An 18,682-nucleotide genomic window follows, 5' to 3' on the forward strand; every position below is an offset into this window, starting at 1 on the left:
GATGCTGCTTTTATAAGAAAAAAACATTGAAGTACTGGTACAAAGGGAGGTATCAAATTAAAATGGAATAATTAAAATGCTGCTACTTTTTTTAAACATTCGGGTACTTACTTATTATACAGATCTTAAACATTTCAGAAGCAGCGTTTATTTTAATAAAGATTTAGAAGTGTGGAATCTACTGAACTCTACGGTATGTGTCTGTGGATTTACACAACATCAACAGGATTTGCATTTATATAAGCGGCAATTTATACTCCGAAAAATAAATAAATAAAATGACATATTATGGGCTTTTAAGTTAGTAAACTTGCGCCATTAATATTGAGTGGATTCTATAAAGTATAATGTTTTTCTTCCGTCTAAATACATTATATTTTTTATGGACAAATAGAGAGAATGACAGAGTTGAGTATAAAAAGTTGGTTTGACATGATTTGATCTGATTTTGATGTTGACCGTGTAGATATTTGGGATGAGCTCACATGGACGGGTCGGCTTGAAAGAATATTCTCCTCTTGCCTGGGGTCCTACACAACGATTACTCTAAATATAAATCTGATACAAAGATAGTTCATTGTGGGACTGCAGAGTAACATTATAAAAATAACCAACTTAAAAAGAGTAAACAGATGTTCCATTCCAGCAGGAAGCCAAATGCTGATTGTGTGTGTGTGTGTGTGTGTGTGTATTAATAAAACCTTTCCTGGATTCTGGTCAGCAGTTGTGTTTTATTCACGATAAGTTAACGCTATGACTGGGCTTCCTCCAACAGCTCTGTATATCACTCCAGCAACACCCTTGTAACTGCTGTTAACAACATGTTACCAAATCAACAAAACAGCATAAAACTGGCTCTGTATTGTGTATTTCTGCATAATTCAAATGTCTGTCATTTACAGTATGAATGTTCCTGCTGGCGGGGTATGTTCTCATCTTCATCTTTGGGACTACGCCCTTCCTAAAAAACTTCCTCATAACGTAATATATACAAAGTATGCGGCGTGAGGAGAAATATTACCATCAGCTACTATTTTCTGTTTCAGGTATGACTATAAAGTGTCAGCACTGCCATACAATGTGATGGCGCTTGTCAACCTTTCCCCATGCTGAGAGATAAGCAGATGTATGTGTGAGAGAAAATATTGTATATGGTGTAAAAAAAAATATATATATATATATATATATATATATGCATACAGGCAGTGATTTATAAGCCATTCTTTTTAAGCTATTTTTATTTTAGTCTCCAAATGAGAGGCGTGCGAACATTATCTGGCGCTGGCTGTCGGGGATTTTTTATAGAATGACTATATTCTAGCAGATTTTAGTACACATGCATTTTTAGGTTTTAATTTTTTGTATGTGGTAAACTGATCAGCAATAATATGACTGAAGGCATTGCATAGGCACGACATGCATTTATGTATCTTGATTGTATCTCAAGTCAGACTATTAGCTTATAAACACATACACATATATTTATATATACATATATAGTTCAATATGAATTCGAATGCTAATGCATTAGTAGCACATTTATTTTTCGCCTGACCTTGTGATTATGCATTTTGCATGACTTCACTTTCTTCAGGCAGCAAAATTTGGTGGGAGGACAGTATTAAAATGAATCATGCAACGCTATTGACTGTAGCTTGTCAAATTACTTGCATTTGCACCATTACTTACCGCTCCAATAATCAAGTCCTAAACCATTTTGCACCTGTGTCTATTCAATTCGCGATTCGATGAGCGCCGCCTCAGCCTATTTGGCACCTTGCGTTGGTCAGTATGTAAATGAGACGATAAAATGGGTGTTTTTTTCATTTGCACAACGTCAGTAACTGACCCAGATTTTAACACAATAGCTCTTTCTTTTTCTTTCCCAGCGCGCAGGTTATACCGTCTATTTTAGTAACGGCAGTTTAGGCTCGGCCGCTAATCTGTCAAACCGAGATTTGAATTCCAAGAAGTCGTTTTTGAAAGAGATGGTTTTTAAACCACGCCGAGTTGAAGACAGAGACATGTCCTGCTAACGCATGCCTTAAGCACCATCTGCCAAAAACTGTGCGTGATTCTAATACAGGCAGATAATCACCCTCTCGCTAGCCTCAGATACTCATGCAAATGTAACCTCATGCATGTTCTGTAAACTAAATATTTTGGCTTAACTTGATAATGCTATCAGCTACTAATAAAAATTTTACATTTTATATATTTTCTCCCACAGTGCAGAAATTGTAATGATGTGTATGTGAGCCAGCTTTATCTACACACACACCCAATCACACACACACTTGCTCTTCTGTTCTGGAAATTCTGGAGAAAATGTCAGATGTCATATGTCATACAATGATATCGATATTAAGAAGACACTGATACAGTGACTGAAGAGGCATCCTATAAGTAATAAAAACCTCCCTATTAAAAGAGTATAGTTTGCAGGGTGTTGATAGATTGCTCTGTTCTTCTTGGTGTTTGTGTGCAGCGAAGTCAGTGTAATAGCCTCCCACATAATAATAGACTTGGGTGGCAGAGAACAGATAAGTGTGTGACGGGGTTATATGGCTGTGGAAAGGGCTTGTACATTGATAGTAATTTTTCAGTTCTGTCCAGCCATTAAATTAAATGCATCATTGACTCACCTCCCGTTAAAGAAGTAAAATACCGACACAAAGAATCCCTGTAAAAAAAAATGGCATGAGTTAATTAACACATCATTGGTAACTGCGAATAGTAACCATTTAAAAATACAAAATTACTATTTAATATGCCATTGTGATTAACACAAGAAAAAAGTGTGGTTTGAAAATCATTTCCTTTTACCAAAGGCGTGTTCTTGCACTAAAAAAACACCACCAACAAGAAAAGAACTCCTCGGAACAAAAGCTCATCCAAGAATAATTGGCACATGTTGTTACTAAGGTGTCTGACTGACTGCAGACAACAATCTAAGGTTGCTGGGAAATAATGTTCTCAGGAAACAAAACTATTTTTCCACATTGAAGCCCTTAAAATATTCATGACGGCAGAAGAGGAGATAGACTCCTCAGACCTCTTTTCAAACAGAAGAGAGCAAGAGATCCCACTTAAAAGTGACATAAGACCAATAATGGTCCCTAACTCTCTCGCACAATGTCTATCTCTACAGTTGTTTTGGGTGTGCATGACCAGACACTCAGAGTAAAACAGAAGCACAATCAGCAATTACGATATTAAGCACCCTGGGGATCGATTGCATAAAGCAATGGCTCATCCATCATCCCTTATGGGACTCAAACCAACAACCTTTTGTTATTCGGGTTTTACCTAATTACTAATAATTAGCGCTTTACTGAATGGATAAGACCTCCTCCACGAGTGTGGCATGTTACAGGATTCAATCTGCGTAAGAATACATAAAGGATTTAGAGACATTGCTATAACAGCTATCCCTATTTTCTTTGTGATGAATAGAAATAGGCATCCATTTACTATTGCCAACTTGGCACGTCCAAATGTAGACAGATTTACACTGATTAAATTGGGTTTATGTGATTTTGATGTAATGTTTTGTGTCGCTCACGTCCGTTGCAGACAGAGTGTAAACAAAGTGTGCTTTTCCATTTCAGTTCCCGTGGAAACAATTTAGCTTCTAGATTCAAGTATCTAATGCTGTAAAAATCTCGCTTTTCCAGTTAAACAGCGTTAAAAAATTATTTTTCCTGTCCTGTCAGCTGTTATACTGTGCGTGAAACACACTCTTTAATTGCATGCACAAACACGATGGCGTACAATGTAGCCTGCATCATTTCCAACCTGGTCTGCGCTAAAAATCTGTGCACGTTTTTGTACAACACCATTTTGTAACGGTCATGGACTTACTGCAAATTTTGTTGCAGTTTCAAAGAGAAATGTTCACTGAGTGGTACGATAAAAGTTTGCTGGCATATTACATTCATAGAGGTACTTATTGTGGCATTTCAGAATTGAAATATCCATTTATTTTGGAAAATACACCCTACACGATAACCAACTTCTAAACCTACCCACTAGTGTTAAAACGCAATTGTTTAAAACAACCATGTCATTTCCACTTCTCTTACACAGGTTTGAACTGATTTGTTGTACTCCGTGAGCTACCGCTTATGAAAACCCACAGATATGAAGCTGGATATGTGTGATGCTAACGCTCAAAAAGCATTGTTTTTCAAATATCCCAGCACATTAATATTCAGATTTGCTCAAAACTTGAATAGTGGCAAATCCTTTAAATATGAAAACACAGGCTGTGAGTCAGAAGCGCCGGACTGTCCCTTGCAGAGTTGGAAATTCCCCAATTTACAGAGAAACAGCTGACATTGGCCGCCTCTGTCAGGTCCACAGAATCAGTCCTCCTTAAATGCATTGAACACACTTTAATATTTGTGCTGGAACTGTTCTGAACAGTACTGTAAACACAACTTTAACCACACATTTCTTAGTTGTGTCCTCTTTTGGAAGCACAAAGTAGTTTCACTTCCCTCAATGAAATACAGTCTAACTACTTTCTTTGTATATACATTTAGGTTAGTTTTATGAAATAAACCCACACTGTGACGTAGAAAAGTGGGGATTTGTTTAAACAGGGCATTTTAGGAGGGCATAGCTTTTGAATATCTCTTTGGACTTTATTACTGTATCTATGCACTAACAGCAAAAAGTTATTTTCTTGTGGGCTCTGAATCATTGAAACGACTTTGTCCGGTGAGAAAAGACATTGACAGGCACAAATATTCAGTGCTTTCAGTATATGAAGCTAAACAAATACAGCACGCCTTGACTCACAGAGAAACAAAAAGCAAGGTTCTCAAGCCTCTTGCCCCTAGAGGAGAAAAACTATACAGACGCATCTGCAACAAAGTCAAGCTCCAGTAGGCAAACTCTTCACTTGCAAGGTGCTTTCATCAGCATGTTCCAGATTCTTAAAGACCTTCTACAGTCACTGGTGCAGGGCCTCATCTGTGTGTCCCAAATCACTTTGACCCTCTGGGTTTGCCAAGAGATCAGTGTTTCGGCATTCAAGCCATCATATTCAAGCCTGTCATTGTCAATCGCTTAATGCGAAACAAGGTTCTTCATATTATTACCATAAGATGATGTAATCTGAAAGGATAATAACATCTAACTCTCGCACTTTGTATTCATTTAGTAGTTAGCACCCTTTAGTCTGTCTTTTACATCTGTGCAATATTCTACTACATCCGTGTCTGTCGTTTGTTGAAAAACAGCAAGAGGCTGGCTAGAGACACATTGTTCAGCATCTGCAAATCTTTCAGATCTCACAAATCAGGCGGTCCGCTGACAAGTCCCCAACAATTTCATAATTACATTTTTAATGAAGCAGTCTCTCTTGAATTGCCACCTGTAGTGTTATGTCAAATTCATTAGCTAGGTCCTGAGGTAAATGGAGGAAGAGGCCAACAGACACATACACACACACTTCGGATGATGTTTGACCAAACTATGCAAATTACTATGTAGCTTTAGAGCAGATCTCAAGGATTGGGATCAGGCCCAATCAAGTATTTTTTACCCGATTGGTATCGGGTTTCTCCTAAACCCAATCCTGGCGGCCCCATACTGAACAAATATGGATATGACTGTTAAACAGATTTTTTTATTTATTTTAAGAACATTAGGCTACTTTTTAGCCTGGAGTTGGTTAAAGCTGCAAGGATATCGGCAGATACTCTATATTTAATGACTCAGATCATTTTGGGGTACAAAAATTGATTGGGGAACACTGAAATTTTGAACACTGAAACTGAAAGGTTTGATAAATAATACATGAAGTTTAAAAGAAACGTAACATGCCATGCTCAATGTAAGTGCACAGAAGACTGAGAAGAAGAAGTTTGTATGTTTCCGAGATGATGGCCAATGGGATTTTGGCAGGAAGTGGAGCAAGTGGGAATTGGGCAGGAATTGGAGCTGCATTAGTCATGAACCCAGAAACAAGATTTTGGTATAATAACATATGGCTTCATGGGCGTATTCAGTGAATGAGAAAGAATGCAAATGAAAAGGATTCGCATGGCAACTGCAATTTTGATCATAACCCATATGTTGTTGTCCCACTGTGAAGCCTGTTTTAGAGCACTTTCACAACTAGATTTTAGTGAATGTAAAATATATATTAATTGGACTGCACTGGCACTATCAGACAAGAGCTAGGCTTCATGACATAGCTCTTGTCTTTGGGAGAGTTTATAGCTGAATCAAATTTGTTTCATAAGTAATACATTTTGCAACATGTAAACTGTTATAGAAGTAAACTTAAAACCGATTTGAGCTCAACAATAACATCTTTTTTCTTCCGCTCACTGCTGAATTAAACTTGTTTCCTTATTGATGAACTTTGCACAGTTACTGACAGGAGAAATAATGACATTCTTTTATTGTTAGAGTTGCTTTGCAGCAGAACATGAATTTGAGAGAAGATGCATTGAAACAGTTGTAAATAAATATATAAATAACATGACTTGAGCTGATAAATGGGCTTTTTACGGTAAATTAGCATCTGTTTTCCTAAAGTACAAAACACCTTTAAATTTACAGTGAAAATAACAACGCTTATTTTAGTATTTTTCTACTTTCTGCTGCCTAAGACTGTCTATTTTAAAATAAAAATAGGCTTTCTGCGTCATTTCACCACACACAGTGAAGGAAATAAATAAAAATATCTAATAACAAGGGCCTTGACTCCCATATAGCCATTAATCCAGTGACGTGGGCAGCTGATGTTGAGATGCTCTGTGTGCCTACACTTTTTCTGCCTTTCAGAGCAGCAAACTCTCACCCACTCTAACTATTGACAGCAAACTGCAACAGACCCACACTGACAAATTATATAAATATGTTATGATATAATTAGCTTCGAAATGTAATCAATTAGCAATATGCCACTAACAGTGGTTTATAACAAATGAACGGTGACAGAATTACTTCTGTAATCTTGCATTCACTTCCTCAATTCATTTTTTTATTTACATCTTCAGTTAAAGAGGGGCCAATGCATTTACAGTAAAAAAAGAATAATTATTTGAAATGTGTTTTCCCATTCATTTATTACAATAAATACGTCTTATTTAATAAACCAAGATTATTCGCCTTTAAATTCCTCCGATAAAGCTTCAATATTGCATGTAACATTGCTTGTTTTGGCCATGACAAGAAAAATAATATATACAATTTAAAAAAAATATATAGAAATGACATATTTCAGAGCTGTGTGCATCAAATTTACTTTTTATTTTATGACAATCACAATTTCTATGCATAGACTGGTTTTAACTTTATTATTATTAATACTGAGAAAAGGGTCTGAATACTTAGGACCATGTGACATTTCAGTTTTTTCTTTCTTAATAAATCTGCAAAAATGTCAACAATTCTGTGTTTTTCTGTCAATATGGGGTGATGTGTGTACATTAATGAGGAAAAAATAACTTCAATGATTTTAGCAAATGGCTGCAATCTGTAATTAGTTACATTAAAAATAGTTACATCTGTAATTAATTTTCTGTACTTACATTTATAATGACACTGTTGACCCATCCTTTACCTTAATCCACCTTAAACCTACCCATACTATCAAACCTGTCGCTAACCTTACCCGTATCCACCTCAGTGGCAGCAAACGTGTTTTACAATACAATATGAACACAATAAGTACATGTTTTTATGCAGTAGTACACAAGGCCACCTAATATAAAGTGTGACCTTTTTCAAGCAGGAAATAATTATCGCTATTGTTAGCACATTCTCTCTAATGTAACGTCTACAGTATGCCCATCTACAAAGGTCTTCTGATTCCATTTAGAATTTTCTTTGTGCGCTTTTAAAATAATTGGGAAAGTCTTCAGTGATCCTTTAACTGAGTATCACATTTTCATAAACAGAGTCACATGGCTGAGCCAGAACGAAACTGCTGCTCATTTGTTTGATTTGCAATCAAGCAGTATTCTTCTCCAGATTAAGACACATGCGACAGTGGTACAGTACTCTGCAGCTGCGAGCACCTTAAGTGCTTGAGTTTCCCTGCAAATATTTCTAGCTGTGTGTCTCTATGATTTGTGAATTAATCATTCTTTTGCATTTCAGTAAATTGGCCAAAGCATTCGGCATTGAACCATCTGAAGTGGTTTCGCACTAAAAACGACCAGTATTTATCTACTTAAACTTGATTTTAGCCTAACAATAAATGTTTTAGCTTGTAAACTAAAAGTATAAGATTCTGCTGTTTGAATTAATCTGTTGAATAAAAGACTAACTGACTCATTAATACAGTGTTTTGTTGCCACCATAACATTTCCGCCAATCGCTTGAGGTATTCGGCCAATCACAAGGGCACTGGATAGCTGGCCAATCAGACCACACCTCACTTTTTAGGAACGATAAACTTTGTACAAATCGACCCATTTCGGGAAAGCAGGGCTTGGAGGAGAAACAATAATGTACAGTATGTGTTTTTTTAAAACGTAAACACATTGCATTACACCAAATACACAAAATAATGTTCTTTTTAGCAACACCATATGACTTCTCTTAATGAATCCTTGAGAGTAAATGAAAATGGCTTGTAAGCATAAATTTACATGAATAACATACGATTAAATACATAGAATTGCTTTACTCGTGTTTAATAATAAACTGCTCGACTTGTTTTGCAAATAATGTTACATGAATGCTGGACAGAAGGTTTTCTCAGAGGTGAATTTAACATGAGCATATACAAATCGTTCTAATTTCTTTGCTTTGTTTGTGTGCAGTCATTTCCCCTCTCTGTGTACTCCTTCAGGCGCTCTTGCATGCAAAAAGCAGCGTCCTGATTCTTTGGACGGGACCACACCTTCCTCTGGCGCTCGAAGCAGTCATTAAAAGGCCAGATTCTCTTATTAAATGCCAAAAGTTGAAATATGGTCCAAATCACACAGTCTGGAGCAAGCCAAAACATATCATCCAAATCTGCTTATATTGACTGCTTCAGGAAGAAAAACACTAATTTATAAAAAAAAATGTAAAACAATGGGTTGTTTGCATCAAAACAAACGCAAATGACAGATTCAGTGTAAGAGTTGTAATACCAGGGCATAAGAGTCCTGCTAATACGCAGAGAGTAAAGTAGCCGCTGGCGTTTCATACATACTGCCTCAGCATGCACATCAAAACACATCTTGTCAATAGTAATTCCAAGATATTTGTAGCCGCAAACCGTTTCCACCATTTGACCTTTTTATATAAGTCAGTTTGTGGAACAGAAAGGCTGGATCTTCACTACTATGCCTTTAGTCTTTTTTACATCAGCAAAAATAACAATAACAGCATTCAGTGTTGGGAGTAAAGCATTATAAGTACAAGAGTCAATTTTTTCAAGTTACTAAAATTATGCATTCATTTTTAAAAAAATTTTTCGAAAATGTCCCATTTATTCCTGGCATTCGTTTAAGGCGTGCTCTCTATTGTACAGACATTATTTTACATTTACTTCGGTCCGAGGCTAATTAATGTACCGCTTGTTCTCGAATATTCCACATTTTTTTCTGTGTAGATATAAATTCTATGCTTTCGCAGCCTGCCCTGTAATGACAAAACGCCAAAATACCCAAGATGTTTCACTTGCGTAGTTTTGAATGAGAAAAAAAATGCAAAGTATTAAAGGGTCATATGATGCGATTTAGAATTTTAAGCAGAAACTGGTCACTCGAACTCGACTTTTATGAAAAAAACAAGTCAGATAAGATTAGAAAAACAATGCAAAATAACTTATTTTCTATAAAAGGTAACACATTTTAACGCGTGACATTTAAAAGTAACTTTCCCCAAATCTGAAGTCATCAGCAATTTCTAAAATAAATCTGTCAGTTTATTTGCCCCTTTACAAAAAGGGGCAAAAGAACACAGAATTATCTTAACTAAGGTCTAGTTCTGGTTTAAGTTAAGCCACGTTTGTGAAAGCGGGCCATAGGGTACACGCCTACTTTTAAGACGCCAGTACTGACACACAGATATTTCAACTATGTGCTTAAGATGCGTTTGCACAGCAGAAGAAGTCATTGGAGAAAGAAATGTAGATCGAGAATCATTTTGGAATCAGGTCGTGACTCCCAGGATCGGATCGGGTTGTGAAGTGTCTGAAGATTCCACTCCTACCTTGCCTGCATGTCAACCTGTTGTTTGGGACTTCTAAACCAAATGATGAACCTTTCATAACCCTAATAAGGGCACTTAAAAGCAGAAGAGGAGTCTACAAAGAAGAGTCATCATAATCACTTTTAATTAAGGCAGTTAAGGCATCATCGTGAAGCCTGTCCGTGAAAACAGTTCATACCTGACCAATCTCTCCAAACATTTCATCACCGAGGATGAAAGTATCATTTGAATTTCTTTGGATATTTTACCTTTGCTGCAGGCATTACTATGGCCTCGTTGCACAAATGAGGTATTTTCTGAAGATCTGAAGCAAAACTTTTATAGAAAACAGGATCCGGGTGATCTGCACATCTTCGGTAGTCGCCTCCAATCTTAAATGGACATGAAGATTTCATTACCTCTCTCTCTTTAAAACCTTGTGTAACATCCAGCTAGTGCTGGGCAATTTCTTTGCATTTTATTTTCAAGGGGAAATGAATAGACTGAGACTATGCGTAAGAAGTGTAATAACGTTTTTTAATCATCTGGGCAATATATTGCACAATATATTCACTCGCATCTCGTCAGTTAGGCTGGTTCTTTGATTAGTGAATAATCTCCATCACCTGTTTTCAAATGGAGCGGCAGTTAACAGACAGAGCTGTAGATCGCTGGCAAACTACAGAATATAGGCTTCGGTGTCAAAAATGAATCACCCGCAAAACTGAACGCCATATTGATCAACAGTTGAAAACAAATGATGGAGATTTACCGCTAATCAAGGAACCAACTTTACTGGCGAGATGCATGAATATATTACCCAACCTTGCATTCAACTGATTCAAAAAGTTATTTTCTTATGCATAGTCAGTTCATCTCGATGGTAAAAATCACCTTATTCTTACTATTAGATCTAGTTGTAATATGCATGCTCTCTCAAGCAGAGCCAAGTCTACTTCTTCAAAGAAATTATTCCATGTAATTATTTTTGGCCATCTTTATCTTGCGCTTTATTTATTTTTGCAGAGTGTTCTTAGTTTATGAGCGAAACACATGAAATGTACTTTTACTTTTAATCAATAGGATATCTGGTTATCCACAGACAGCCTCACGACTCTAGGATTATTGGAAAGTTTTACATTAACCCTTGAAAAGTTGTACGTTTTAAAATAAGTTTTTCATTTTCAGTCTTTCATTCATTTTATGTACCGTTTTAATTTCACATAAAATGCTCTATTTTCCTTTGGAAACCAACCAAGTATAAATAATACATTTGTAAAATTAATCTTAGAGATCTTTAACTTTTCCTTGAACAGACAAGATAGATATACAAAGTTGTTAGAGAATTGTCATGGTTGTCTTTTCTATTCAATGAGAATAAAATATATATATATATATATATATATATATATATATGTATATGTATATTATTGCATATCAAAACTGAATTGATGTTAAACAGTAACAGAAAAACCTGTCTTCTGTGATTTGATTGGTTATCTCAGTCATTTTACACAGTTTATATGTAAAGTCTTAAACTTAATGGCTGCTGCTGTGTAACATCAGAGTAATTACATGCTAAATACATAGGGATTGTCTGCTTAATATAAACCAAAAGTGTCGTTACTAATGCCCTGTTACACATTACCTAACATTAGAGCTGTAGACACTCTGTACCAGTGTGGTTACATGCGCATACACATCTAGTTACTGTGTAAGTGCACATGTATTAGGACCACAACATAAAGTGGAACCAAGCAGGGTACTGTCCTTTCAAATGAAGACCATGCAACCATTGACCATGTGGTTAACAGAAACATGGTAGAAGCTGCCAAATTAATTCAAACTAACCTAAAAAGGTCAGCTGTCAGCTCCACCATCAAACATTCAGCCAACAAAACCAGTCTTTTTGCAGTACATTAAATGGCATTACTGTGTAGTGAACAAAATATTATTGTTACATAATTATACGTTATTTACAGCCATATGATTTACAGCATACCGTCTTTTACTCAGAATTGACGGAAGACAACCCTGTGGCCGCTCACACCTATCGACTGAACATTTGCTGTCTGTTGTGGAAATCATCAAAGAAAGGCATACGACTGTCTGAAATAAAGCAGGTTGCGGATTTCCAAAGCAATGACACCTTTGCCATTGAGGCATCAATCAGCGGTCCAGCTACCGCTTGCCTTTTAAAGAAGCAGCGGAGCCTTTTACTATAAAACATTACATAGAAACTTTCCTACATTTGATCTAAGATCATTTCTCCAATGGTTTCAGATCTTCACCTTGCCAATGCCCCCAATTAATGCCATCAGCACATAAAAGAGCACCAGTGAATGCCCGGATCCTTTACACAAGAAGACCAAATACCTCCAGGTTTCTGTGAAACTAATTTACTAGTTGGCTTTTTGAGAAAATTCAACCTCGAGTGAAACAAAGAAGCGGGCAATTTTTGCAACATTATTTCCTACAACTTGAGAGTTTCAAGTAAATGGGGAAATCTATGATTTTTTGTACACATTTTTCAATAATTCAAAACCAAAAGAAATGAATGATTCGTTTATGAACTGGCTCTGTATTACAGCTTATAACGTTGTAAATAATGTTCAGTTTCAGTTTCACTTCATGCATCTTCAGGAGCCATGGGTATTCATTTTATGTTACTTGATAAGCTGTTTTGTTCTCAAAAAACATGCAGCTGCTGTCTTGCATTTTATGAATCATCAAGGACCTTACTCTTCTAAGGAGAAAAAAGTCACATCCATCTTGCATGGCCCGAGAGAGTGAATATATTAGCAATACATTTTCATTTTTGAGTGAACTATGCCTTAAGGTATAGTGCTGGAGTTCATCATGTTTTTTTCATTACTGACTACACACTACAGTGCCAGTATCAACTATTCTTCGCAGGTGTCAGTGTGCCAAAAGCATAGTGTGGGCATAACCTAATTAGTCAACGGGCAAGCAACTGATTGCCTGGACAATGTGAAGGAAACATCTCATTGTGTGTAGCTGCTATATGTGCTGTGGCAGGCTGTAGACTAGATCTTAGATCATACTCTATAACATTTCTAAATGAACTCGAGCAGGTCTGTCAGGATGCATACACACACACACATACACACACACACATATATATATATATATATATATATATATATATATATATCAGTTACATTATTGCGTGGTACAATGTCAGTTTGCAATTACCATGCAGAACTTTTTCAAAAATAGTTTCAGGCTCAGTTCACGAGTCTCTATTTTTACACCATATTCCCTTGACCTCAATTAAATACAGTAATACGACACTACATGGAGGTCTGCAATGACAATTTCGGAAGAAATGATAAGCCTGAATTTGTCACAGTGTTTTTGCAAAAAATAGATTTTGTGGATAAATCAAGAACCAATTTTATTGTTTCAGTTTATTTTGGAAACGTGTAATGGGCATCTAACAGGAATAAATCAGCATATTAGAATGATTTCTAAAGAATCACGTGACACCAAGGACTGTAGTACTGATGTTAAAACTGTAGTATTTCCATCACAGTAATATATCTATTTTTATATCTACAGATATGTACTTATTTTAACTTTTTTTTCAATTTAAGAGTGCATTTTACAATACAATTACAATATTACTTCTTTTCTTTAACATACATTTCACCTATAAACACTGGAATGGTATTGTATATTGTATTTTTTTTTATTACGTGCATTTAGCAATTACGTTAGCCCCAGCAGAGCATTTAAAAAAGAAATAATAACCTTCCAAACATGAAGGAAATTGCTGCAATTTCAGCTGAAAGCCCTGCACACTTGTTCTGCCTTAGTTTGGTATCTTCGGTTTCTTTTCAGGGATGTCTCATGAATTATTTTCTTTGGAAAAAAGGATCAAAGAAGACAGGATGGAAGACAGGATGAAAAATAAAAAAGAACCCCAACAGTACTGCACCATTTACTGCATGCACTACACAATAATAATAATAATAATAATAATAATAGTCCAAAATCAAATCATTGAGGCTGCTTTAAAATATTATATATACATAAGATATGTATCCCAAAAGGACTGCACGTTCACAAAGCGTGTACATAAGATGTGCCTTTCAAGATCTCCTATAAAGTATATTATTTCAAAATATGGCTTGCCAAGATTCACACAAACATGATGCTGTCTTGTCTGAACGTTAAGTATTACATTCATTCATTCATAATTGACATTCTCTAAGGTGCACAGAGAATCTCTTATTTGCATCGCTGCGTCTACACTTAATGAGATGAATGAAACTTCTGGCAATTTAAGCAGAAAGTGGAATCTAAACGCCTCAGGTTTGCTGTTCAAGAAATCAACAAATATGTCTTTTGATTGGACACAATTTTCAACGCTGCAAAAAACAGAGCGCAAACCGTAGCGCAGTGCCAAATCTGCAATAAAATGCCATTAGCTTTAACCGAGGGTGCTTTTGATTTAGTTTGAGAGTGCTTAGCGCCGTAGAACCGGGCCTGTCTAGACATGTGACGGTAAGAGCAACAATCATGAGCATCTGTGTACAGACATAATGTGCCACTGACCTGAAAGGACTGTAGAAATGAGTTGAAATATATGAACACAATTTGAGATATGTCATCCTCGCCTGGGTTTACAAAGAACAGCATGTATGTGATACCAAGCAGAGGCAGAAGCACTAGAGTGGCCTTCACCGCTTTCCTGTAGTCACAGAATGAGAGAAAATTAAAAAAAAAAAAAAAAGCAATTAGATTTATGGCACATAACTAATTAGACACATTCCCTAACTTCAATTATGGAGACTGGTTACTTTTTAAAATACTGACAAAATGTATGACAACCAACAAATTGACACCAATAAGGGCTTTACTATACTCTGATGTCCCAAATATATAATGGTTGTTCGACCATATGAAATGCAATGCTCATTAAAATGAAGGTTTCAAAAAGGTTGCAACAGAAGAAGCAATCAGGTTGATTTTTCTTACTGCAATAATCTAAACCTTTTCCACTTCAGATAACTTTGTGTGCAGTGGACATGGATGTTAAAGGTTCTTCATGGAACCACCAATGTCGATGAAGAACCTTTAAACGCTGTTGACATCTGAAGGTTAAGTACTTACAAAGGTATAGACACGTGGAGTTCCCGCTCTCCCTGTGATCGGGGAACAGACCAGCAGCTGAATTCTGATTATTTTCGCTATAATGACTGCGTGCCAGAGGCATCATGCTCCAATAAGCTTTTCAAACGGAATCATTTCCATTTCATTCCAAACCATTAATTTCCTCTTACCCTTAAATATAGTATTTTGTCCACAGTGTATCACTTGGCCTCTTATCAAATGTGACAGCAAATATGGCTGTGACTGACAATAAGCCAGCAGAAGAAAACGAGAAAAGATGTAAAACTATGATTTTTAGACACCGTTCGGCAGCAGACCGAATATTGTAAGAAGCAATTTAATATTTCAGTACAATAAATAGCTATGCTTTGCGTATCTTCTACTTCAGTCTCGCCACGGTTCTTGCTAACACTTCGTCATCGTGTGGCTTCAGAGCTGCCTAAGTATATTCAAGACACCTCTGTGCACTGAAAACACCTTTTGTGATAGGCTACATAATGATTTCCTTGCATGCTCTGAATCCTAATGTAAGCTACAGTATAGCGTATATTATTTGCGTTATTTATGCAAACTATTGTTTGTATGCACTTTATAGTGTTGGGTCATTCACAAACTATTAAAAATTAGATGTCCCATTTTACATGAGGTGGACCTTAATTACTATGTACTTACATTAAAATGAATCATTCCATACCATGCGCTGATTCTATAGCATATACATACAGGTTTTACTTATTTTTTGATTTAAGTACATGTCAGCAATTGCCACCTAAGTGCGTCCAAGTTAATAAATTGAAATACAAAGTGTGTGTGATGGAAAATATTGCACGATTAAAAGTGTCATAAGACATGATCAAAACAGGCAGGGTCAAACAGGGCGGTCCAATAAACAAGCGAGGGTCAAGCCACAGCAAACTTAATCCAAAAGGTCAAGACAGAAGAAAAATACAAATACCAGGCAGAGGTCGGAACACGTTTGATCAAAATCTGAGCTGATCTTAAATAAACAGGGTAACAAGTAACAAGAGGGAGGAGCTAATCAGTTAGCGAGGAAACTAACAATGTGGGCAGGGAACGTAGAAACAACGGGGAGCAAATACTTCAAATAAGAGTCCACAAACACCAAGACGGAACATAGACTGAAATCCTGACAGTAGTAGTATGTCTACCGATATAGCCCTAAAAATAACTTGAATTAATGCAATGGCATCATCTGAACTAGCACTACCTTGATGTTTATTAAAATGACAATATATTATAGTTTGTGCAAGGAATATGAAGGGCCGTGCATGTTGGGTTGAAAACGTCAGACAATAACAGCAGTAACCTTAATGATATGAAATACTCTTCTGAAAGCAAAAGCAGCCCACACGAGGAAAAAATAAAAGTGCTGTCATCCTCTCTGCCAACATTGTGTGGCAAGTTGGCCACAGGTTAAGCACAAGTCATTGTTTTCTTAGGAAAATGTACAAAATATTGTTAAAGTTAGTAAGTATGGGTTCTGATGAACTCTGAAATCCAAGCAACAATGAAATCCTAACTTTTTTAAGAAAAGAGGATTAATTATACATAAGCTTGTCCTCGAGACTCAGACTCACTCCATTAATACTTAGCAAATCAAGTGAAACGCTACAACAAAGTGTGCAAATGCATCCTCAGCAAACGCCGATCAAAGGTCTCGTTTTATTCTGACTGAAGTAAGTATCGCCTGAGATACGTTCACATTAGCAAGTCATGCTTTCAGGTCAAAAAGTTTCAAAATCGTAGACTTCATAGAGTAAAAACGTAAAAAAACTGAAACTTTAAAACCTCAATCCTCAAAACCAAGTCACCTTAGGTGACATGACAACACAAACTTGTATAAAGGAAAGAATAGCTTTTTCTGATTGGGTTTAGAACAGATAATAGCTTTAGTTTCTATAGTGGCATCCAGTCCTTTGTTATCGGCGGGGTTCCTCAGGGATCTATCGTTGAGCCTCTTTAGTTTGTACCTAAATGATCTTCTAGAAGCTTTTGCTGATGTAATTATTCAAATACATGCAAATGACACCGGGATTTATATACATGCGAAAATTAGAGTACAGGTGGCACTCAAATTATCTTCAGCACTGACAAAAAACACTGATTGGCTTACTCCATGCTAAATGCTCAGAAAATGTACCTGTAAACGTAAAGATGAACGTGAAACGGGATTGCATTCGGCTTGAGCAAACGCATTCTTACTGCTCCTGCTCAGTACAGTTATAGTAGCAATAGTTAGAAAAATCTTTACCTGTATTGTATTGTTTCAGATGTGGTCGAGGCCCTCAGCTTTGTCATTAAAATGCGCACTATGTTGAAAAGGAACACAAAATTGATCTATATCAGAGAGAAAGAAAAGATGCATGTCAGTGATAACGCATTTTCTCGAAATAGTTTGATCTTACTGCACATAACATGAAGACATTTCAAGAGCTCATAAAGACACCCGTAGGTATTGCCAAAACGGTCATTTTGTTCACTTTCGTTCAAATTCGACACACAGTTTTTCTATTTGCTGGAGAAACTGACAAACACAAATCAGAGGAAAGCAATAAAACAATAATACTTACAAGAAGAACTAAAATCACAGGCCCTGATAAATGTAGTCTATGTACTTTCCAGGTTCCTTGCCAAACCAGCATCTGAAACAAAGGTTTTGTTAAGTATATGGACTGCTTATAGTTTACTCTTTATATATTATTTGTGGACTTTTTATGTGTTCAGTTCAATAAACCTTTAGTCAATAACAGTAATGAACATATTTTTATTCATTGATATTGTCAATGTTATGTAAACTCAATAATAGTTCACTAACTTACCTTACAGAATGTAACTATTACTGTTATATATAATTGAACTTAAGTTTTTTTAATGAAAATAATTCAAAGTGTACTTATTTTTGTAAGGGTCCTGTGGCTTCTACATATTCAGGCTTATTTTCACTTAATTCAAATAAAATAAGAAGTTGAAAAAGCTCCCAATGACTTTCACTGAAGAAGGATCTGAGTCATCTCATAATTGCTTAGCAATTCACTAAAAACAATTCAAACGCATACAGCACTATGGCAGTGTGTTTTTACAATTTCACTGTCACAAACAGGTTACACGTCATTTTGTGTTTTTTTCACTCTAATCATAAGCATTTCTCTTTGCAAATCAGCAACTTACTGTTCGTTTTCATTGTAAAGTTTTCCAATGGCCCACGCTATAATTATCGGACACGGTATACCTGAAAGAGAGAAGATTGCGTACATTGACAAATCATACTTCACAAACAGCAACCGAAGAAAACATGAAAACGAAACATTGTTTTCCCAATGGGTTATTATCTCTTGAAACAGCTGTGCCATTTTTGTGTAAAATATTTCTG

At 36.1% G+C, this 18,682-nt stretch overlaps 1 pseudogene; it reads right to left on the reverse strand.

Annotated features, from left to right (window-relative positions):
• Window positions 1–14,491: 14,491 nt before the first annotated feature.
• The window catches only part of LOC122324243, a 28,809-nt pseudogene continuing 24,618 nt past the window's right edge, over window positions 14,492–18,682 (reverse strand).

Source organism: Puntigrus tetrazona, chromosome 2 (assembly GCF_018831695.1).
Source record: "Puntigrus tetrazona isolate hp1 chromosome 2, ASM1883169v1, whole genome shotgun sequence".
In the NCBI taxonomy this organism is placed as follows: Eukaryota; Metazoa; Chordata; class Actinopteri; order Cypriniformes; family Cyprinidae; genus Puntigrus; species Puntigrus tetrazona.